The sequence below is a fragment of the Stegostoma tigrinum genome, chromosome 10 (assembly GCF_030684315.1).
Source record: "Stegostoma tigrinum isolate sSteTig4 chromosome 10, sSteTig4.hap1, whole genome shotgun sequence".
In the NCBI taxonomy this organism is placed as follows: domain Eukaryota; kingdom Metazoa; phylum Chordata; class Chondrichthyes; order Orectolobiformes; family Stegostomatidae; genus Stegostoma; species Stegostoma tigrinum.
Window position 1 is genome coordinate 37,041,584 of NC_081363.1, and position 25,318 is coordinate 37,066,901.

General features: G+C 40.9%; 1 long non-coding RNA gene across 2 annotated transcripts in view; it reads right to left on the reverse strand.

The window, feature by feature from the left end:
• Nucleotides 1-335: 335 nt before the first annotated feature.
• Nucleotides 336-25,318, reverse strand: part of LOC125455703 (uncharacterized) — a 78,103-nt gene continuing 53,120 nt past the window's right edge. For both annotated transcript variants that reach the window (XR_007248292.2, XR_007248291.2), the window contains exons 3-4: nt 7,220-7,376; nt 336-1,843 (exon numbers count right to left, since the gene is read on the reverse strand). This is a non-coding gene — a long non-coding RNA (uncharacterized LOC125455703). The remainder of the gene's footprint in view (nt 1,844-7,219; nt 7,377-25,318) is intronic.

Below are 25,318 nucleotides of genomic sequence, written 5' to 3' on the forward strand. Positions count from 1 at the left end.
CTGGCCCAAGGATTGTGCCCTTGCCTTGTGATCCCTCAGCCCCAGCACAGGATTGACACGGCTTGCACCACTGCTCCCCCTCCCCCAAATCTTAGACCATCGCGGCCACTGGGATCAGATTGGCTTGCGGACATGGCATTGTTCATGACGTTGCAGGCACTGAATCTCCACATCACGTACGGGAGCTCTGACTTCTGAATCAACTCATGTTGTACTGACCCTTCTACCCCCCCCACCCACCCTCCCCATGGGTCACTTAAGTTAACATCCAACCCTCAGCTTATGATCAAAGTGACTGCAGCCTAAGGTATCAACCAGAATAAATATGAGTTACACAAACCGTCATTTTTGTACAAAGGTCATGGCTTTATTAAATAAATGCAATTCACCTTGTAATAAACAACAGGTGACTAACCTTTCAGTCTCCAACCCCTGGCACAACAGAAAAGGTTTTGCCCCTTCTGTCAAATGATTTAATCTTCGTTTTGGGATGTTAACCCTTGTACTTTCTGAAGTCTAAACTCTTTGCTACATACTTAACTGTTCCTTAAAACCAATATCACTTGAATAAAATATTCTCCTCAATCCTCGTAGCCCACATTAAGTAGAAACATGAGTGTAAACATAAGGTATTGAGTGTATGAAAATTTCTCCATTAGGAAATAATCTAATTGCAAGTCAGAGGTTGCTGCTTACTGCTTGTGTTTTTTGAACCCTCATTGACTAAGACAGATAGCTGAACTAATTAAAAGTCTGCTATAAAATCAGAAGACCATGGAAATGCACCACAGCTGAAGGAAAAATGACTTTTATCATGTCAGTTACTTAATAATTCTGATTATTATTTCTCAGCTCATACAAGATAAAACTCTGTGTGGTAAGGTAGGCAACATGTCATTGTTGATGTATTATAAATGGATAATTTTATGCCACTGGCTTTTGTTGATTTGTTTTCTGATTAATCCTTTTTTCTTCTTTGTGGCATTGACAATACAATACAAATTTGGATGTTACTATGTAGAGAATTGCTCCTATCAGTTTTCCTGTAAGACTATTCCAAAGGATCCTTTCGCTGTTTAAGATTATGACAGAGTAGTGCTTATGCCGTAACCATTGATACAGCTCCTACTTTTGCATTAAGCCATATTTATTTGCAAGGTTAGAGATCCAACCTCTGATCTCCCTGATCAGTTTCCTGATTCTTATTTCAATGGCCCCTGGCAGCTATTTCGGCCTTGATGAGGAGGAACACCAGATTAGAGGCAAAGGAGGCTATATTATGGTCAGTTCCCTTGATTGGGGAAAAATTAGGCCATTCCCACCATTTTCACCGCCACTTTCAAAGGGTCCAGGAAGCACAGGGGTGGTGAGGAAGAATATCGACCATGTGTTTGGACATCACCCACCTATTTGCCCATAGTAGATAGGGAATCAGTGCTTACAAACTGTCCTTGCCAGTGCAGGAGGGAAGTATGAGGATAGAATCAATGAGTCGGTGATAGTCCTTGCAACATAAGGGTTAATGGTTATTTACAATAATAGCTAGAGTGCATCAGTGGTGATTATATGGAACTGGAACCTGATGAAAGAAGATTTGAATGGAGTTCTGCCAAATCATGTTTTTGAAAACATTAATAAATGTTCACTAGATTGCACTTGTATGACTTAGTTAGCATCTAGTAAAAGCATCCATAACCCAGTCATGATATTTATGCATGGCAGCAGCGCTTTGTAAACAACATATCCTCCAGGCTGTACAGCAGTCGTTCTGATGTTCTGCTGATGTGGATTGGGCATTAGCTTTGAATTCCAGAAGTCACTGCCATGCATGGACCTCAGAGGCCTGCGTAGAAGAGAAAATAAATTAGCAGGATGCTATTTGCAAACCGTTTGCCAAAAATCATTGAAAGATGCAAGAATCTCAAAAGCCCAGAGCAAATAATCAACAACCTGAGTCCCATGACAGCCACCCAGAAGTGAACAGAACAAATGAAATGGTCTAGTCCCTTCCAATTTCCCCGGAGCACATCAAGGAGATTGACCAAACTGCACTGGTATCACTGCTTCAATTGATACCATGCCACCTCTAAATTCGCTGAAAATCCCAACAAGGATCAGGTTAGTGTACCATTGTGTGCATGTGGGAGCTACATTGACACCATTATGATTAGGCGAGGAATTGAAGCATAGACCACCAAACATGAAGAAGCGAACAAGGAGATATTGGGCTGCAGGTGCATACTGCCTTGAAAGTGGTAGACAGAATGGTGAAGAAGGCATTTGGCATGCATACCTTCATTGGTCAGAACATTGAGTTTAGGAGTTTGGACGTCATGTTGCAACTGTACAGGATATTTGTGAGACCACTTTTAGAATATTGTGTATCCTTCCAATCCATGATGTTGTGGAACTCGAGAGAATGCAAAAATGATTTGCAAGAATGTTTCTGGGACTGAAAGTTTTGAGCTATAGGGAGAGGTTGAGTAGGCTGGAGATTTTTCCCCCTGGAGCTTTTAAGGCTGATGGCTGACCGTAAAGAATTTTATAAAATCATGAGAGGCTTGGATGGGGGTGGGCAGCTAAGGTCTTTCTCCCAGCATGTGGAGGTCCAAAACTAGAGGGCATAGTTTTAAGGGAAGAAGGGAAAGATTTAAAAAGGACCCGAGGGGTAACTTTTTCTCATAGACGGTGGTGCATGCATGGAATGAGCTACAGGACGAAGTTGCGGATTCTGATGTACAATTACAGCATTGAAAAGGCATCTGGATGGGTATATGAACAGGAATGGTTTAGAAGGAAATGGGCCAAATGCTGGCAAATGGGACGAGGTCAGATTGGGATAACTGGTTGGCGTAGACAAGTTGCACCTAATGAGTCTGTTTCCATGCTGTATGTCCCTATGACTATAAGTGATTAAGACGTTTGTTATTTTGTATGCAGCTCAGGCCTAGAACTCATTGGCGCAGCCAGGAAAGATGATTAATTCCTATATAATGATTGATTTCATCTTGCTGATAATTGCTGAGATGACCTCATAAGAGACTGTAACCTAGTGGGGTGCTGAATGAAACCTTATTAGAAGTTGTGCAGGCCAAAGCAATCTGCTCATTATCCAGTTCAGTGCAGTTTGCCAAAGAAGCTGAACATCATTAGCAAACAGATACATGAATATAGGAGCAGGAAGTTCAACTTGCAAATTTTGACATTTTTTTATTTATATTCTTCACAAAACCCTTTACGCCCTTAGTAAGAAAAAGAACATCAACCTCTATTTTAAATATACTTGAAGACTAAGTTTCCACAGCCCTCTGGAGTAGAAAATTCGAAAGATTCACCACCCAGTTGATTAATTATTCAAACATCCCCTATCACCTACTTAACTGCTTATCATATTAACATTGGGGTGGTGGTGGACCAAATTTACGGGCTGTCTAGTGAGTGCAGGGCACACGATTCCCATGCCTGCCACTAGGCTGAGCAGTGAATAGTAGCATGATGATGTCATTCTGTATGATTAATGAGCCACTTAAGTGGACTCAATTGGTCCATGAGTGGCCAGTAACAAAATACCTCCTCTCTTTTTGGTAAAAACTGTGCTGGGAGGCAGTGATGGGGAAGACTAGTGCCTGTCACAGAGCCTAATGTGTTTTATAGTTCCTCATAACTGCAAAACCATCACCAGAGGGCCCTTAGAACCTGTCCATCACGTTATACAAAGACAGCTAAATGCATTAACTATGAAATTCTACAAATCTGAACTATGATCATAGTTCTTTGATTCTGTATTATTATTCTGGGGATGTTGGATTGTTAAAACCTAATTTAACCTCGTATAAACCAGTTAGCAGAATATAACAAAGGAATCATTTATTTTCGAAAGATTTACAATCACAAGTAACCATTGTTCCTACTACTGAAATGTATTGATATCAACTATTTCTGAGACTTAGAATGAGACTGAGAACATAAAAATATTCAATTTTACAACATTATATGTTCAGTTTTTGCAATATAAATAAAACATGAACAAATTTCTGTTTACTGCACTACTGTTAAAGCCAGTGGACAATAAGCAAGCATTTTAATGTCCTTGCTCTAGTTAAAAACTCAATATAACTTTTAATTCCACAGTTTTGTAATTTGACATGTCAGTTAACAACTAACACAATTTAGTATGTGCAGGTTATCATTAGTCTTGAATGTAACAAGCGCATCAAAAATCACAAATTCAATGTCATGTTTTGTTTTTGTTGCTAATATAATTTGAATTTAAGAATGTAAGAAATAGCAGGAGTAGCGCATATAGTCATGGAGCCATAGTCATAGAGTCAAACAGCATGGAAACAGACCCTTTCATCTAACCAGTCCATGCCAAACATAATCCCAAACTAACCTAGTCCCACCTGCCTGCTCATATTCCTCCAAACATTTCTTATTCTTATCTAAAAATCTTTTGAACATTATAACTGTGCCCTGCATCTACCACTTCCACTGAAAATTCATTCCACACATGCATCACTCTCTGTGTAAAAGAAGTTGCCTCTCATGTCTTTTTTACATGTTTCTTTTCTAACCTTGAAAATATGCTCACTAGTCTTGAAATCCTCCATGCTATGGAAACGGCACCTGCCATTTACCTTATCTATACCTCTCATGATTTTACAAACCTCTGTTAGTTCTTTGAGCCTGTGTGACATTCAGTGGGATCATTGCTGACCTTTTACTTCAACACTCCTTTCCAAACACCCCCAGTGTTTTTAATACATAGAAATCTATCAATCCTAGTCTTGAAGGCATTTGACTACTGAGGCTCCACAGACCTCTGGGGTAGAGAATTCCAAAAATATAAATGATAATGTAAATTTCAATTGACCAGGTTTTGACTAGCAATTGATACAGAAGTAAATATTCTTCCCTTCATTAGTCATAAAATAGATTTTGGTTGTAGCAACAATGATCCACATTCTTTTAACTTGCCAGTTGCTCTCCAAAGCTGCTGTATTTTGATTAGTAATACTGAAGTTTGTTTTAATCTGAGCTATACTGCTTTTAGAAGCTGGTTTTCTTCCAGTCATTAAAAAATGATGGAAAAGAAATGATTTTCTCCTCAATAAGGTGCCAGGTGATGATATATGGTGCCAAATGTGAGGTGTTGCATTTTGGAAAGGCAAATCAGAACAGGACTTATTCACTTAATGGTAGGGTCCTTTAGAAGAGAAGAGAATCCTTACAGTGTGGAAACAGGCCTTTGGCCCAACAAGTCTACACCAATCCTTGGACCATCCCACTCAGACCCATCACCACCCCGCTAATTTACACACTCCTGAACACTACGGGCAATTTAGCTTGGCCAATCCACCTAACCTGCACATGTTTGTCAGGGGCAATGAGTACTTGATGGTTTATGACACAAATCTTTATTAAATACACTACAGACAAAAAGAGTACCAAATGTCCATTAGCTATAGCTGTTTTGTCGTCGAATATCTTTATGACATATATCATTGAAAGTAAGTAACTTTTACACTTAAACAACTGTTACTTGAACAACAGAGGCATATTGTTGTTGTAAAATAAGAAACTGCATAAAAATCAAAGTTCTTTTTAACAGAAGAATGTAGGAGACATGCTTAGTAAGTTTACAGGTGACAACAAAATTGGAGTGTAGTGGACAGCAAAGAAGGTTATCTTGAAGTGCAATGGGACCTTGATCAGATGGGCCAAGGTGTAACAACTGGAGCTTAATTTAAATAAATGTGAGGTGTTGCATTTTGGAAAGGCAAATCAGAACAGGACTTATTCACTTAATGGTAGGGTCCTTTAGAAGAGAAGAGAATCCTTACAGTGTGGAAACAGGCCTTTGGCCCAACAAGTCTGCACCAATCCTTGGACCATCCCACTCAGACCCATCACCACCCCGCTAATTTACACACTCCTGAACACTACGGGCAATTTAGCATGGCCAATCCACCTAACCTGCACATCTTTGGACTGTGGGAGGAAACCCACGCAGACACGGGGAGAATGTGCAAACTCCACACAGACTGTTGCATGAGGTTGGAATTGAACCCAGGTTCCTGGTGCTATGGGGCAGTGGTGCTAACCACCGAGCCACCGTGCTGCCCCAAACACTCCTGGGGAGTGTTATTGAACAAGAGACCTTGGGATGCAGGTTCATAGTTCCATGAAGGTGGTGTTACAGGTAGACACGGTAGTGAGGAAGGTGTTTGGTATACTTGCCCTTATTGGTCAGTGCATTGAATATAGGAGTTGGAATGTCATGTTGCAGCTGCACAAAATATTGGTTCGGCCACTCTTGGAATATTAGATTCAATTCTGGTCTCCCTGCTGTAGGAAAGACCTTGTTACATTTGTAAGGGTGTAGCAAATGTTTACAAAGAGTTACCAGCCCTAGAGGACTTGAATTATACAGAGAGGCTAAATAGGCTGAGTTTTTTTCTCCCTGCTGCATTGGAGGCTGAGGGGTTACCCTGTCGAGATTTATAAAATCATGAGAGACCATGGATAAGTTGAATGGCCAAAGTCTTTTGCCCAGAGTAGGGGAGTCCAAAACCAGAGGGCATAGCTTTGAGGAGAGAGGGGAGAGATATAAAAGGGACCTATGGGGCAACTTACATGCAGATGGTGGTGTACACATGGAATGAGCTGTTAGAGGAAGTGCTGGAGGCTGGTACAATTACTACATTTGAAAGGCATCGGCATGGGTCTATGAATAGGAAGGGTTTAGCAGGATTTGGGGAAATGCTGGCAAACGGGACTAGATTAATTTCGGATATCTGGCCAGCATAGATGGGTTGGACAAAAGAGTCTGTTCCATGCTGTATCTCTCTAAGATTCTAAATATTTATTCCAACTTCATCCTTAGCAGAAAGATATTTCATTATCATTGATAATAACCCAGATAATATTGAGTATTGTTTAAGACAAATTCTCCAATGTTTTAATCAAATATATTTAAAAGTATATCCTATCAAATTTGTTGTGATGTGTCTGAAGAGAAAATGCATCGAGTTTCAGGTACTTCAAATCTGCCTTGTAATGATATTTGTGAGCTGAATTTCACCGTATAAGAAACCAGCCCAGTGTTTATAAGTAGATATTTGATGTAACAGCATTTCTAAAATTACAGAAAATTTAAATGCAGTGAAGTTTAGTAACAATTATCTAAGTACTTTAACTGAAAAAAGGTTTCACCAACTTCTCTAGAGACTCAGCGACTAATTTTAGTCTTTGTTCCAATCCACAGAGAAGTACAGATCAGCGCAAATGTGGCATAAAATCAGTTCTGTATCATTTCTGGCCATCCTGGCCCTCACTTGAATGACTCCACTTTAATGTATCCTGGCAATTCTCATCTGAAATGAGTGGAAACTTTGTAAATAAACATACAAGAAATAAAGTGCACGATTACTGGAAACATTTGCCAGCTGCTGGCTGGAAATCAAACCAAATGTCTGTACCATTCAAAATCACTCCTGCTTTGAGCATTGTTTGCCTACTTTCTAAGATGGAGAAACAATGTCCTTCTCGTCCACTTCCAGGTTCTCATGCTCACTTGGTTTATCACTCAACAGTCTTGTGAGGTGGTTTATTGGGTTGCTGCTGAAGAAAATGACGTGCCTCACTGGAGTTAATAAGGACTTGGCAATATATGAGTAACTGTTGTCATTAGGGTTGTTGATCATTTTATCCAAGCACTCCCTATGACGCAAAATACAGAAGAGTTTGTTCTGTTGTGAGTTGACATTCAAATTTGAGAAATTACTGCTGTGACATGATGAGAAGCCAACACATTGCTTTTCATGATTTTTGTTAAAACTTAATTAACTTTGTCGTAAATAAAGAAACAAAAGAACTGTGGATGCTGTAAATCAGGAACAAAAACAAAGTTGCTGGAAGAGCTCAGCAGGTCTGGCAGCATCCGTGAAGGTAAAAACAGAGTTAACATTCCGGACTGGTGACGTTTTGTCATCAATTTTGTCATACCATTAGCTTGCTTACAACTTAGTCACAACCCAAATTTGCTCTGTCTATTTGGTTACTGCCATCAGAGCTTGCTCTTCAGTTGGATGCATGGTTTTCAGTAATGATGTTCCTTGCCACTCATCACCACCAAACCTCCTCAGCCTCCCAACCCAACTAGCGACCAGTTGCATTTCTTTGACTCTTCATCGCTGGAACCTTTCCATCGTGTAGATAATGTGCAATGATAGAAGAATCAAAGTGCCATCCTGCTTCTTTATATCTATGTCCGTGTATGAATTCCAAAATAAGAGATAAGTTTCTATTCTCCCTTTAATTGAACTGTGCTTCAACAGAAGTGTGACCATCACAAACTCTGCAAAATGGTTATGATTGTGTTCAGTTTCGTTGTCTGCAGGAGCTCTCCTTTGCATTAATCAATCACAGCCTATCAGTGTTATAATGACCCATTTATTGCTACTCTCCATTTTCCGTCTGTTAGTCAGACATTAATCCATGCCAGTACATTTCCTCCTACCCTATGTGCTTTAGTTTTTTGTAATCAGCCTCCTCTGGGGGACTTTATCAAAAAACCTTCTGAGATTCTAAGTGTACTACATCTATCGACACTCCTTTATTGATTTGTAAGTAACATCTTCAAAAAACTCAACAATTTTGTCAAAAATGTTTCCCCCTTTACAGATCCAAATTGACTGTATCCAATCAGATCATTATCAACCAGGTGTCTATCCCATGTTTTTTTAAAATAGATTCTAGCATTTTCCCTCCTTGTGATGTAGAGGTAACAAGTCTGTACTTCCTGTTTTCTTTCTCACTTCCTTTTTTAAAAAGTGGTATGTCATTTTCTGTCTTCCAAAATGCATGAGTCATTCTGGAATCTAAAGAATTTTGTACAACCGGCAGACTCTGTCTACAGGGCCATCTTCAACACTCTGGGATAAAGGCCATAAGGTTCTGGGGATTTATTAACTTTCAGACCCATCATTTTTTCCAATTTTCTCACTAATGCTAAATTCTTAATTCTTCCCTGGCAGCTTTGATCTCTAAAACGGGGGGATTTCTCATATCTTTCACAGTGGAGATAGAAATAAAATAATCATTTAGCTTCTCTGCCATCCTATAGTAAGGGGAGGCAATAGCCTAGTTGTGGTATTGTTGGACAATCAGTACAGAGACCCAGATAATGTTCTGGGGACCTGGGTTCGAATCCTACCAGACCAGATGGTGGAATTTGAATTCAACAAATATCTAAATTAGAAATCTAATGATAACCGTAAATCCGTTGCCGATTGTTGTAAACATCCATCTGGTTCACTAATGTCCTTTAGGGAAGGAAACTGCCATCCATACTGGTCTGGCCTACATGTGACTCCAGACCCACAGCAATGTGGTTGACTCTGAACTACCCTCTGGGAGATTAGGGATGGGCAATAAATGCTGGACTTCCCAGTGGTGCCCTCATCTTGTGAATGAGTAATGGGAAATAAACATCCCTCATTATAAATTGTCACTGCCTGTAACGAACCCACATTCATTTTAGCTCGACATTACCTTTCATGTACCACTAGAACCTACTACAATCTGTTTTTATGTTTCCTGCCAGATTGCATTCAAATTTTATTATGAAGTATCATTTACAAAGGTATAAAGACCATGTCTTTTTATTTTTCTATATTTTTAATTGTGAACTGAAATTAGAAAGCAACTTTTTTAAAAGCAGAATTTTTGAAGTATTGCTGAATGTTTTGGAAGCAAGTAACTTATACATGCTGTGTGCACTGTCTGTAAAGCTGCTTGCTCCTTCAGCAGTTGAAGTGTAGTTTGCATCAAGCTAGACCAAAGGGACGAATAAAAATAGAACTTCAGGTAGAAGCTAGCAGCTGATTAGTCTATGGACTAGTGATCCATTAACCATGACAAAGGCCTTCTATACGCCAACAACCATGTGATTGATTCTCAGGTGGCTGAACAGAGTGGGCTGCGAACAAGACAATGAGATATCTTCAGACCTTCACCATTTCAGGAGCTCCTATACACCTTAAGGGTGATATCCTTGAATTTCCTCTTGCACTGTATGGCTGTTCTTGACGTGGAAGAGGATGTACTCACTTCTTCAGCAACCTTTTGTCATTTTGCCAGAGCCACTGCCTCCTGTGTCTTCCTTCTTTAAATCTAAACTTTTCTAGCTTTGACTTCAGTCAGTGATACTTGCACAGGAAAATCTCTGAACTTTTCTGGCTGCTAATCAGGAAGGTTTCTATTCTCTCAACCACTGTTGCTTTCCTAAAATACAGGCACCTTTTTATGTTCTACAGTGTTCTAGATGCGACTCTCTTTCCCTCACAATGGTCATTGGTAACCCAGTAAGAAGCTCCACTACCAGACGCCTCGGGACATTTAGCAGCATTGAAGGAGCTCTGCAAGTGCAAATTGATTTTGTTTTGGTTGCTTCTAGTCTATTAATGATTTATAATTAGGGGCCAGGGACGAAAAGTGGGTAGTTCAGAGCCACTGAGATGTAATTGTCCATTTGCAAGAAACTTCAGATCTACAATTTTAATCAGAAGAAAATGCAATAGGCAATATTAAAATCAGCCCAAAGATTCCTGCTGACACGTTCATAATGTGTTATGAAATGCAACTGAGTTTACAGACCACATGGTTCTTCGGAACTTGGTGGTTGCTGCATTAAAAGGAAACACTGTTTTCAATTTGTACTCCATATTTTTCTTGTTTTATATTTTAACTTCTTTCTGGCGATTTCATTACAGTTTTATGGAACTATTTTGACTTTATTTATTGACTTTCTTTCCTGGATGAACTTGGTCGCACCAGCTACAGAATCTGTATTGATGGTTTGGGCGTGGGGGTGTTCTTCCAGCAGCCAGTAATTTCTGGTATGTATTCTTCCTGTTCTGTTTCTGAGCCTGAGTGTGCTTTCCAGGTCAACTTAACTTCAGGTTTTGTGCCTAACATCACTAAAATGTTCTTTGAAGCTTTTTCCTGGCCTTATGTTGTGATCCTGATATTGTTGCTCTGGTCCATTTATTTTCATGTTTCATGGATCTCTGGAGTGGGCATCTTGACATTCCAAAGATCTTCCTGCGGTCTGATTTAAGCAACATACTGGGCACTGGCTTTGGAAGCTTTTTTTTGTGTTACCCTTCAGCAAATTTAGCAGGCTGCATTCTAATTTTACTCTATGTAATAGAATCGAAGGCTTTTACCTTTGTCTAGGCAGCACCAGAAATCACTTTGTATTTTGTTTGCCTGGCTTGCTTTATGCGTCCACTTGAATTGACTATTGTGAGTTTATGGACCTTATTTTAACTCTGTGTAAGTAAGAGCCCAAATGTCTGTGTGAACTGACAATATTATAACAGTGCAATCTCATTCAACTCAAACACACACAGTGTAACTGGTTTCTGTTGAAGAGCAAGCCTACAAGAAGTATTGAAAAAGCAGGTCATAGGTTTTAGAGGATATGCAATCAAAAATCATTAAGGACATATCCCAGTTCTGCAAGCTTATTTGTGATGTTAAGACAACATGTGACACCAAGGGATGAATGAACTTGAAGAAAACAGATGAAAAGCAAATGTTTACTGTGAAGTGCTAATTTTTAACTTGTTGACAGTGGATGATAAAAATGTTGTTCCATAGGAGAAATGGAACACAGATAATTTTTCCTTATGTATTTTGGGTTAGGGGGTGTGGTCCCAATCAGGATGAAGGCATGACCTCGAAAATGCATTGAAAAGTTGAGAATCAATCTTGGTGACCACAAGGAAGGTAGAATGGAGCAGGGGAATAGCCAGATGGTGGGTTGGGAGGTGGAAATGGTGGCTGCAATTTGCATTTCTTTCCAGTCTATGCTGCACCTGAGCTGATATAGGATGCCATTTTCCAGTCACCCATAGGGATTTGAGACTGACCATTCACATCATAATGTAGAGAATCCTACTTTGACCAAGAGATGTTTGATGGGGTCAGCAGTGGAGGTCCCTGGCAGATGCAATCTAACATCCATGCTCACAAATTTTCTGAGGCTCAGTTTTCAATGTTACAGGGTTATTGTGTTAGAGAATGTGAAGGGAGTGGGCTTCTCTTCAATATTCTGTCCAAAATGAAAAGTGGTGAGAAGGAAATGAAATTCCTATGTTATGGAAAGCAGTGAGCAGACACCACAGATTTGTAATTGTACAATGAGCCCCTTGGAAGCAGGAATTCCATTGGATATTGTCCTTGGAAATTGGGCAGGGTGTTTGTTGGCATCCAGCAGGTGGAGTGTAAGTGAGGTCCAGACATTAAAGTATCTCAGGCCTGAAACTGATGGCATTAGGCAGATTTTACACTCACCTTACTTTCAGATTAAATTCTCCCATATTGTCATATCGCCTATTTTCTGGAAATCACCCATATAATGTTCTCATGTTTACATTCCAGGTGAAACATTCCAACAGTTGGAGGAAACCCGGCTCAATCTAATTTTAAATGACTCCCAAATGGATATTGTTATAATTGTGAGATTTGTTAATGATTTGATTGTGGCTTTGATATCTCAGACTCTTTCATGCCCCAAAGAATATTTCACTAACCCAGATTTTGAAACATTTTAATGTATAGCATTGTCAGGGATTTAGAAAAATTAGTCTATTTATCCTCCTTGTATTTGGAACTTGGAAAAGTTACACCATGGTTAATTTGATTTACAAATAAATTATTGAGAAGTTAAGGAACAAGCAGATAGCAGTATCATACAACATACAGTTTTCAAAATTACCTAGCCCTGCGAGTAACAGGGAACAATAAAAGACACACAACTGCTACAGTGTTCTAAACAATATTTCTATCTTTTTCTCAACATCTATGGAACCTGGTTAGACTTTTCAAAAGCTTCAGGCAAAACACCTGATGTAAAAAAAGTTTGCCAAATGCCTTAAAAAAAGCACTTGGGAATAAACAGATTTAAATTAACTGGGACCATCTGGCTATTATTGGAAAAGATATTGCTGAGGGCATGTCCAGAACTGGGTTGAAACCATTGCCCAATGATGATACTTTTATACTTAATTCTCCTTATATTCCACTTCTGCTTCATCTGGCACTCTTCCCTTGTTTACAAGTTGCAGATGATGTTAACTTGTAACCCTTATTTGTCTCCCCTCCCTGCACCGTCATTTTACCCTTATTTCCTTTTTTACTTGCAGTTACACAGGAAGCACAGTCTAGTGAGACAGTGCAGGAAAACAAAAACAGTATGCAAATTGATAGCAGATAGTGCAGTAGCTGCCCTTTGCTTTGCTGTGCTGACTCCAATGTAGCTGGAACTGTAGCCAGCTGAAGAATGGGACATAGAAACATATAAGATTGGAGCAGGAGGAGGCCATTCAGCCCTTCAAGCCTGTTCCGCCATCCATCACAATCATGGCTGATCAGCCAACTCAGTAACCTAATCCTGCTTTCTCCCCATAACCTTTGATCCCATTTTTCCGAAGTGCTATATCTAGCTGCCTCTTGAATATATTCAACTACTTCCTGTGGTAATGAATTCACCAGGCTCACCACTCTTTGGATGAAGAAATATCTCCTCATCACTGTGCTAAATGGTCTACGCTGAATTATCGTGCTGTGAGCCCCGGTTTTGGACGCATTCACCATCAGAAATGTCTCCCTGTATCCATCATGTCCAGCCCTGTTACAATTTCATAAGTCTCCATGAGATCCCCCCTCATTCATCTGAACTCCAGCCAAAACAATCCTAACCTAGTCCTCCTCCTCATATGTCATTGCCCCCATCCCTGTAATAGCCTGGTAAGTCTTCACTCCACTCCCTCATGAACGAGAGCATCCTTTCATAGAAAATGGAACCCAAACTGCACACTATATTCTAGGTGTGGTCTCACCAAGGCCCTGTACAATTGCAATAACACATCCCTGCTCCCATACTCGAAACCTCTCTCAATGAAGGCCAACATACCATTTGCCTTCTTTACCACCTGCTGCACCTACATACTTACCTTCAGTGACTGGTGCAACCAGATCTTGCTGCACACTCCCCTCTCCCAATTTACACCCTTTCAGGTAGTAAGCTGCCTTCTTGATTTTGCTACCAAAGTGAATAACATCACATTTGTCCAAAGTATACTGCTTCTGCCAGTGATTTGCTCACTCACCCAACTCATTCATATCATGCTGAAGAATCTCTGCATCCTCATCACAGTTCATCCTCCCACCCAACTAGGTGTCATCTGCCAAATTTGAGATGTTACATTTTGTCCACTCATCCAAATCATTAGTATATATTGTGAATAGCTAGGGTCCCAGCACCAAACCCAATGCCACCCCACTAGTTACTGCCTGCCAATTTGAAAATGAACCATTAATTCCTACTGTTTGTTTCCTCTCTGTCAACCAGTTTTCTATCCATCTTAATACACTCGCTTCAGTCCCATGTGCTTTAATCTTGCACAATAATGTCTAATGCGAGACTTTGTCAAACACTTTCTGCAAGTTCAAATATACCACATCGACTGGCTCCCCCTTGTCAACTCTACTAGTTACATCTTCATAGAATTCCAACAGACTTGACAAACTTCCCCTCATGAATCCATGCTGACTCTGTCTGATCCTGCCACTGCTTTCTAAATGCTCTGCTATAATGTCCTTGATAATGGATTCAAGAATTTTCCCCACTCCTGGGCTATACTTCTCTGTTTTCTCTCTATCTCCCTTTTTGAATATTGGAGTGACATTATCCACCCTCCAATCTGTAGGGACTGTTCCAGACTCTACATGGTCCTGGAAGATGACCAACAATGCATCCACTATTTTTAGAGCCTCTTCCTTAAGTACTTTGGGATGTAGATTATCAGACCCTGGGATTTATCCACTTTCAATCCCATCAATTTTCCCAGCACCATTTCTCTACTAATATTTACCTCCCTCAATTCTTCCCTCTCACTAAATTTTGCATTCTCCAACATTTCTGATGTCTGGTCTGTGTCCTCTTTTGTGAATATATTGCTAATGTATGTATTCAGTTGCTCAGCCATTTCTTTGTTCCCTATTATACATTCCCCTGTTTCTGTCTGTAGGAGACCTACATTTGTCTTCACCAATCTCTTTCTCTTTACTCACCGATAGAAACTGTTAGTATCAGTATTTATGTTCCCTGCAAGCTTACTTTTGTTCTGTATTTTTCCCTGCTTAATCAATCCCTTGATCCTTCTTTGCTAAATCCTAAACTGCTCCCAATCCTCAAACATATTACTTTTCTTGGCCAATCTGTATGTTTCTTCATTGGATTGGATACTATCTCTAATTTCCTCTGTAAACCATGGATTGGCCCTCTTACCCATTTTGCTTTTGTGCCAGACAGGAATAAAACATTGTAGCAGTTTCCCCATGCATTCCTTGAATGTTTGTCATTGCCTATCCACTATCATCCTTTTAAGTATCTCTGCCCAATCTATCAAGGTCAACTCACACCTCCTATCTTCATAGGTTCCTTTATTAAGATTCAGTACCCTAGACTCCGAATCAACTACCTCACCCTCCACCTTGATAAAAAAATTCTACCACCTTATGGTCGCTTAACCCAAGGGGTTACAGCTCGACTGGCAATGATTCCCTTCTCACTATACGGTACTCAATCTACAATAGCCTGCTGTCTAGTTGGTTCCTCCACATATTGGTCAAGAAAACCATTTTGTATACAATTCCTCATTTACGACATTGTGGCTAATTTGATTTGCTCAATCAATGTGTAGATTAACATCACCCAGGATCACTGATATTTCTGAAACAACATGCATCTCTAATTTCCTGTTTAATGCCATCCCCAAAATCACTGCTGTAATTTGAGGGTTATATATTATACCCACTGATGTTTTTAGCCCCTTGGTATTTCTCAACTCCACACATATTGACTCCACACTGTCAGTGTTAAAATCTTTCCTCACTATTATGTTTGTTTCCTCTTTAACAAGCAATGCTACTCCACCACCTTTTCCTTTTTGCCAGTCCTTCCTAAATACTGAATACCCTGGGACATTCAGTTCCTAGCCCTGGTCACCCTGCAGCCATGTCTCCATAATCCCAATTATATCATACCCACTTACATCTATCTGCCCAATTAGTTCATCCAATTTATTACAAATGCCTTGCATATTAAGGCACAAATCCTTTAAGCTTGTCTTTTCAACATTGTTTGTCTCACTCTTATTTTTCTCAATAGCCCTGTTTGAATCTTGTCCTCGGTTTCTCTGCCTATCACTTTTCTTATTCCCGTTTCCATCTTTTGTTTTTGTCCTTACTGCCTTCATCTCTGACTCCTTACATAAGTTCCTAAACCCCTGGCATATTAGTTTAAAACCTCCCCAACTGCTCCAGCAAACACTCCCCCAAGACATCAGTCCCAGTCCTGCCCAGGTGAAATCTGTCCAATTTGTGCAGGCTGTACCTCCCCCAGAACCATCCCAGTGCCCCAGGAATCTGAAACCCTCTCTGGACGCCATCTTTTCAGTCATGCATTCATCCAATATATCCTGTCATTTCTACTCTGACGAGTACTTGGCGCTGATAGTAGTCCTTACATCAGTATCTTTGAGGTATGGTTTCTTATCTTTCTTCCTGGCTCCCTGTACTCTGCTTTTAGAGCCTCATCCCTTTTTTGACTTATGTCGTTTGTACCAATATATACCACAACCACTGGCTGTTCACTCTCCCTCTCCAGAATGTCCTGTACCCACGCTGAGACATCCTTGATCCTAGCACCAGGGAGGCAACATACCATGCTAGAATCTCAGTTGTAGCCACAGAAACACTTGTCTATTCCTCTTACAATTGACTCCCCTATTGCTATTGCCCATCACACTTTTTACCCCTCCCTTCTGCAGCAGAACCAACCATGGGGCAACAAATTTGGCTGCTGCTGCTTTCCCCTAAGAGATCATTCCCCTCAACAGTATCCAGAATGGTATATCTGTTTTACAGGGGAATGACCATGGGAGATTCCTGCATTACCTGCTTATCTCTCTTGCTCCGTCTGGTGCTTATCCGTTCTGGCAGAGTCTGAGCCGCAGTGTAACCACCTCTCTTTACGTGCTATCCACAATATGCTCTGCCTCGCGGATGCTCCACAGTACCCCAAGCTGCTGCTCCAGCTCTGAAGCGCTGAAAATTCCAGGAGCTGTAGCTGGAGACACTTCCTGCACACATGCTGGCCCGGGGGGGCTAGATCTGTCCCCAGTCTGCCACATGGAGCAAGAGGAGCAAACTAAGACTTGAAGCTCTCCTGCCATGGTTTCCTTCTTTAAATTAAACCTTGGAGAACACTTTATATCAGATTAAATAATTAAAGGTATCCTCATTGCTGCTAGGATAACAGGAATTGACCTGTTAAATTCCCTGCCTGAGGTAACACACTAGTTGGACCGTGAGGATTGGAAATGATATTGATCATAGTAGGAGGCTGAGCTGACGAGCAATACTTGTGAAACAATAGAATATTGCATCTCAGAGAAGCCTACAATCTTTGTGAAGCTGCACATTCACTCTACCTGTTAGTCTCTGGCAAGTGAAAAGGAAATGTATTGAACGGTCTTTAAATACAAAATCTCGTTGTCCTCCCTGATACGAAAGTGGATGGAAAAATGTAGGATGTTGTTAATATCTCATGTTTCACTCTCAGGTGCTTTGACGTTCATTGCCACAATTACATTCACAACCACCTGTTATGCCTGTTTTTGCTGTAGAGAAGAGATTATTTCACTGAGAATATCCTTCCACAGATGTCTTACACACATTGGCCCTTGTTAAGATTCATGTAGGAGATCTGTACCCTGAATACGCCAGGCCAATATGGTTTCCTAGTGGGCCTCTTCTTCCCCTCTTCTACTGGAACTGCATCCACAAATGTTCACTCCCTCCATCACCAACGCTCAATAGCAGCAGTGTGTACTATCTACAAGATGCACAGCAGAAATTCACCAAAGGTCCTCAGACAGCATCTTCCAAACCCATGATCACGTCCATCGAGAAAGATAAGGGCAGCAGGTACATGGGAATGCCACCCCCATAAGCTCCTCTTCAAGCCACTCACCATCCTGACTTGGAAATATATTACCATTCCTTCATTGTTGCTGTGTAAAAATCCTAGAATTCCCTCCCTAATGGTATTGTGAGTTAACCCACAGTAGGTGAACTGAAGCGGTTCAAGAAGGCAGCTCAACATCACCTTCTGAAGGGCAACTAGGGATGGCCAATAAATGTTGGCCAGCCAGCAATGCCCACATCCCACAAATGAATAAAAATAACTCCTCCCCCATCTTCTAGTAAGCTTCCATTTATTCTGCAATTTGTCTTATATTTCAGGGGCAATGTACATAAATATTTGAACAACAGGTTTATGGAGAAAATTTAAGGTCAACATCAAGAACAAAGTTCTTCAGTACCAGCCATGTCACTTCCTGTAGAGATTTGCAACTTGGAACAATTACAGAAGCATCAACACTTGCAAATGTTTAGCACCAGCTATTAGAAGCAAAACAAACTCTCATCTGTAAATAAGTGATAAATGCTTTAAATAATACAAATGAGGGTCCTCACCCCTCCTTAAGATGTGTTCATCTTTGCAATTAAGGTTAAGAAATAATGTTCAGTGGAACACTGAGCACCAAATACTGTCAAGATGTGGCAGTTCTTGATATTGTCTGTTCCCTGTGCAGGTGAAAATACCCCCACGAATGTGGCATCCAAATTATTTACAATAGCAATAGTGTGTGTCTGTTCCTTATTCCATTTCAGAACTCTACCAGGCAGTACAAATTCCCAAGCCCTGTTTGTTAGATTTAAAAAGAGATCCTATTCAAACAACAAATTCCACAAGGCCTTTCATTTTGAATTGAACAGCTTGGCCTTTTCCTTGGGCTCATCATTGTGCTTGAAATTTGTAATATTTGTATCATACAAATTTCTGACTTACTTTCTAAAATTGAAGCTAGATTTTAGCCTCTTACATTTTATCAAAGAACTACAGAATTCAATAATATGCTAAATGTTCGATAAAAATAGTTCTTTGCTTCAGAAACTTTTACTGGCACCAGTTTACTATCCTTACCTTATTTCTTCTTTCTAACTTGTTAATTGCTGCGTCCCAGCTGAAATGTTACCGACTGCTTCTCCTTTCATTGCATTGCCTGGAAACACCTCTTATAGAACATAGAACATAGAACAGTACAGGCCCTTCAGCCCATGACATTGTGCCGACCAATCATCCAACCCTAAGATCAAACTACCCTGCATACCCTACATTTTACTATCATCTATGTGACTTTCTAAGAGTCGCTTAAATGTCCCTATGGTAACAATTACAGCACTTTGCTTCTCCAGCTAGGTATATGCATTTTTTAAAAAATCATTCATGAGATGCAGATGTCACTGGCTGGACCAGCATTTTTTGCTCACTCTTAATTGCCCAGAGGGCTGTTAAGAGTCAACTGCATTGCTGTGGGCCTGGAGTCACATGTAGGCCAGACCAGGTAAGGATGGCAGATTTCTTTCCCCGAGGGTCCTTGGTGAACCAGATGGATTTTCCCTGACATTTGGCAATGGTTTCATTGTCATCATTAGACTCTCTTTTCCAGATTATTGTTGAATTCAAATTCCACCATCTACTGTGTGGAATTCAAAGCCAAGTTTCCAGAACATTACCTGGGTCTCTGGATTAATAGTCTGAAGATAATACTGTAGGCCATCACCTACCCATTGATAAAATGAGTCATGGAAACCAGAGCAAGTTCCTGACGAATTCAGTTACTGCTCACTCCAAAGGATCTCCATGTTGGACAGTGGACAGTATCTCATAGCATGACCACAAGCACCCGACACCCACAGACATTGACATCTGAAGTGTGTCAACCTCCAATGGTTTGTCACTGAGGCACATACAGAATGCTTCTGCATTTCAGTACCGCTCCTCAGGCTGCACTGGGAAATACCATTGTAATGCTGTGGCAAAGACGCTGCATGGTTACTGGCATGAACTGAGCACGAGGATTGGACCAGAGTGCATCACTAGGCTTTTTGCTCACTGTCATAACATTCACTCAGTCTCAGCTCACCTGGATAATCAAAGCATCCCTGTCCTGCATTGCATTACATTTGTACTTTGCTCCCTTAGCCGGAAAAGGGGGTTCAGATTACTTCTGTCTTGTCTTGCTGTTTACCACAGACACAAAGGAATGAAACCTGTCCTGGTTGTCAGCAGGCCTCAGTCAAGTCGTGGGAAATAGCCTTTGCTCGGAGGTCTTGACAGATAAGTCAAGGGCAGCCTCTGATACCAGTCCAATGGTTTGGAAATGGACAATCAGCCCTTCGAGGTGATGAGAGCCAAGATGCTCACCACGTAAGAGGTGAGGAGCTGAATATCAGGCAGCCTAGCACCCATCTACATGAATGCAAGCTATTTTCCTCCTGGGATGAAAGCGAGGCAGGTATTAAGGGAAATGAAAGTGACTGGCACAGCTGTTGCTGTTGGTGCATGTGGGAAGGTGTCCTGAGAGGCTGAGCTTGCAGCGCAGAGGGCATGCAGGGTTAGTGTAATCAGGGTTGGAGTAGTGAGAGTGTGTGAGGGAAGGTGTTGCAGGCAATGTGAAACTGACTGAGCATGTGCCTTGGTGAGAATTGAGTGAAGTAGCAGAGATAGAGTGAGTGTGAAGGTTTAGAGAAAAAATGGTGGCACTTATGCTGGCAGAGTGAAGAAGCACATTGACGTTATTCTATTGCAGTATTACCCACTGGTTGTTTGATGTTGGGGGAAATACAATTTCTCACATGAAAGCAATGGGTACAAGTTACATTGGCAAGTAAAGAGTAATTACAAAGACTATCAGAAGTCAACAAGAAAGTATCTGTCTCTATGAGCATCTCATGCCAGACTGTGTCTTCTTAACTTGCAAAGATTATATAACATTTCAGATTGGATGGACCTTAGTGCAACTTCATTACTATTCTTTCAGAATCAGAACCTTAAGCAATATCTTACAAACTTCTGTTCTCATAGTTAATACTTATATATCTATATATCCAAGTGTTAGACCTGTTGGAGCATTTTGGCAGTAGCGATCATAACTCTTGTTACTTTTACAATAGTCATGGAAATGGATAGGTACATACAGCAGGGTGAGGTTTATAATTGGGGGAAGGGTAATTATAATTCTGTTAGGCAAGAACTGGGTAATATAAAATTGGAACAAGTGCTGTCAGGGAAGAGCACCATTGAAATGTGGAGATTGTTTAAGGAATGCATACTGCATGTGCTCAATATGTTTGTCCCTAGTAGGCAGGGATGATGCAGTTGAGTGAGGGAGTTTTGGTTCTCAAGAGAGGTCAAATGACTGGTTAAGAAGAAGAAGGAGACTTATATAAGGTTTAGGAAACAAGGAATGGAAAAGTCTCTAGAGGGATACAAGTTAGCCAGGAAGGAGCTGAAGAAAGGGCTTAGGAGAACGATAAGGGGGCATGAGAAAACCTTGGCAGGTAGGATCAAGGAAAGCTCCAAGGCTTTTTACAAGTAGCTGAGGAATAAGAGAATGACCAGAGAAAGGGTAGGCCCGATCAAGGATTGTAAAGGGAATTTGTGCACGGAACCTAAATCGATAGGAGAGGTCCTTATTGAATTCTTTTCTTTGGTATTCACAACTGAGGGGGACATGGTTATAGAGGAGGACAGTGTGAAACAGGCTGGTAGGCTGGAGCATGTGGATGTTTGTAGGGAAGATGTACTAGGAATTTTGAAGAACTTGAAGATAGATAAGTTCCCCGGGCCTGATGGAATTTATCCAAGGATTCTATGGGAAGTGAGGGGCGAGATCGCAGACCCTTTGGTGATGATCTTTTCGTCCTCACTTAACACGGGTATAGTGCCAGAAGATTGGAAAGAGGCGAATGTCATTTCCTTGTTCAAAAAAGGGAATAGGGATAACCCTGGAAATTACAGGACAGTTAGTCCTATGTCAGTTGTGTACAAATTATTGGAAAGGGCTCTGAGAGATAGGATTTATGGTCACTTGGAAAGGCACAATTTGATTTGTGATAGTCAGCGTGGATTTGTGAGGGGTAGATCATGCCCCACAAACATTATTGAATTCTTTGAAGAGGTGACCAAACATGTGGATGAAGGTGGAGCAGTGGATGTGGTATACATGGATTTAGGTAAGGCGTTTAAGAAGGTGGATTAGCAAGTTCATGGACGATACGAACGTGGGTCGAGTTGTGGACAGTGTGGAGGGCTGTTCTAGGTTACAAAGCGACATTGATAGGATGCAGAGCAGACCTGAGAAGTGGCAGATGGAGTTTAACCCTGAAAAGTGTGAGGTGATTCATTTTGAAAGGACAAACTTGAAAACAGAATACAGGGTTAACGGAAAGATTCTTGGCAGTGTGGAGGAGCGGAGGGATCTTGGGGTTCATGTCCACAGTTCCCTGAAAGCTGCCACCCAGGTGGATAGAATTGTTAAGAAGGCACATGGTGAGTTAGCTTTCATTAGTGGAGGGATTGAGTTCAAGAGCCGTGAAGTTATGCTTCAGCTATACAAAAGCCTGGTTTAGCCACATCTTGAGTATTGTGTCCAGTTCTGGTCGCTCCATTACAGGAAAGATGTGAAAGTGTTGGAAAAGGTACAGAAGAAATTTACCAGAATGTTGCCTTGAATGGACAGAAGGTCTTACGAGGAAAGGTTGAGAGGCTTTTCTCTTTAGAACATTGAAGGATGAGAGGCGACTTGATAGAGGTGTACAGAATGATCAGACGTATAGATAGAGTGGACAGCCAAAGACTTTTTCCTAAGGTGAAAGTAGCTATTATGAGGGGGCATAGTTTTAAAGTGAGTGGAGGTAGATATAGGGGAGACGTCAGAGGTAGGTTCTTTACACAGAGAATAGTAGTGGTGTGGTATGTGTTGCCGGAGAGGGTATTGGAGTTGGCCTCATTAGGGGCATTTAAGCGGCTATTAGATAGACATATGGATGATAGTATAAGGTCAGGGTGGAGGTTAGATAGACCTTAGGTTTTGGGTAAAAGTTTGGCATAACATTGTGGCTTGAAGGGCCTATACTGTGCTGTACTGTTCTATGTTCTATGTTGTATGTTTGGTATTTAAATAATTTATATTTACCGCTACCCATCATTCCTCAGGTATCTGACCTCACAAGTTCAGGCGATCTGGAGGTTTCATAATTCTTCCCAATTGTGCACTTTTCAAACTTGGAAGATTAGTCAGTCATTATCTTGAGGATTATTAACCTTGAATCTATTCTTGTCAAAATCATTTCACTGTTGGATGATCTTTTATGTCCTGGATGTCTGTATGGAGGATATCATCACGACTAAATCTGGTTCTTGGTTCATTCCTTCTCTGGATATCCCTTGATCTCCAGAGTTGCCTTTGCAGATGATTTGTTCCTGTTAACTCAGATCATTGTCTACTAATATCATTAGTGACCGTCAATCTCATGAATGTCTATGATGGCAGATTACTGCCGTCCTGAAACAAGAATCTTCTACCTGTAGTACACTGGATCTTCAGAGTAAGCAATGTCTTCTTACCTATCTGCTGAATTTGTGGATAATGGTCTGGCTTCCGTGGAGACTTATAAAAGCCATCGCCATTTTGCTCAATGTTGTTGAGTTGTTGCAGTGCATCTTGTACAAAGCACATGCTGCTGCTACTCAGCATCCCTGGTGCGCGCATTGAATGCTGAAGATGTTGGATGTGGTGCCAATCAATTGAGCACTGGGATGGTGTCAAGCTGCTTGGAAGTCATTGGAGCTACATCAGGCAGATGGAGAGTATTCCAAAACACTCCTAACTTGACCCTTGTAGATGGTGGACAGGCTTTGAGGAATCAGGAGTCTATTGTCAGCACCTTTCGAAGATTTAATTTGAGAGAGCCTAATCTTTCAATTCCTGGGGATTTTTTGCAAATCTCTTTTTTCTATTCTTTTCAGAGGATTCAATGTAATGTTATGGACTTTTTATAATAAGTTCTGTTGCATGATGTCTCATAAATGGCATTGCATTTATTTATTTATCCACAGAAATCTGATGATGGAAGGTGTGTTCCTATCCAAAGCAAAAGAGTAATCTTGGAGTGAGCTGGGTGATTCTGCCCGGGGAAACCCCCTTCTCCTCTTAGCCCCCAAGCCATGCTGTAAAGACACTTGCTTTCTTTCTTTTTATGTTCAGAATTGTTATCACACGCAAAGAAACTGTTTCCTCCAATTAACCATATCTCCTGCGACAATGTTCACCTATTAAATCAGCTCCATTAAATCACCCGTGTTTCTAGTTCATCAATTTATATTAAGGCATTTGATACCCACTCCTTCTCTCCCTACCTCTTCCCCTGATGGCCTGCATTGCCCTTTAAGGGATTTGCATGTACATTAACCAATCAGAAAATTGCTGGAGATGGTTAATAGGTGAAAAAAACCCATTGGTTATTCAGTAATAGGGAAAAAATGTTCAGTTGCGTGGAAAAGCAATATTAAAAAAATAATAATTCACTTGCTTTTTCTTATAATAGCTTGTTTAGATTTGCAATCACCCATCTCTGGAGTAGGAAGATTGAAATTGGAGATTGAAACCAGGCCTTCTGGATGAGAGGCAGGGACATTATCTTAAGACACTTGCTTCTCAGGATGTCCCTAACTTAATTCAACTTCCAGGTTTCAGGCAGCCTGGATAAACTGGTCAATCAAGTTGAAAATGGTAGGTTTGCTGTGGATGGTAAGAAATGGGCTACCAGGGTATGCATGGGGAAAAGTAGACATGGAGGCTCTGGGAAGAATACCTAGTGAATAGATGGGGCTCTTGCTGATGGTAACCCTCACAACCTGTGTTCCCTGCTCTCACTTACCATTCTTCAGGTGCAAAATGCAAGAACAAAATGGCTGGGGTGATGCCCCGTGCAGTTGAGGTCAGTTTAATGAGTGAAAGTGTAGGATCCACTGCTGGGAAGCTCAGTGTCATTAAAAAATATTTAAATGAATGATCTATCCTCTGGATGCTCTTCCCCCATGTACTGCCTTCATTAAACCTTGAGCTATCAGAGTTAGAGCAGGGTCTGCAACTATTGTACATTGCATGATTGCTTGTTTTCATCGACTGGAACCAGATGTCTGTTGGTCTTGTCTAGCTTGTAGTACCCAATGTAGCTGATTTCTGCCAATCACAAGGAAAGCTTCCTCTTCCCCAGCACCCTTACCCTTCTCCTTGGCCAGACTGCTCCTGTTCTCTTGGTTCCTCAG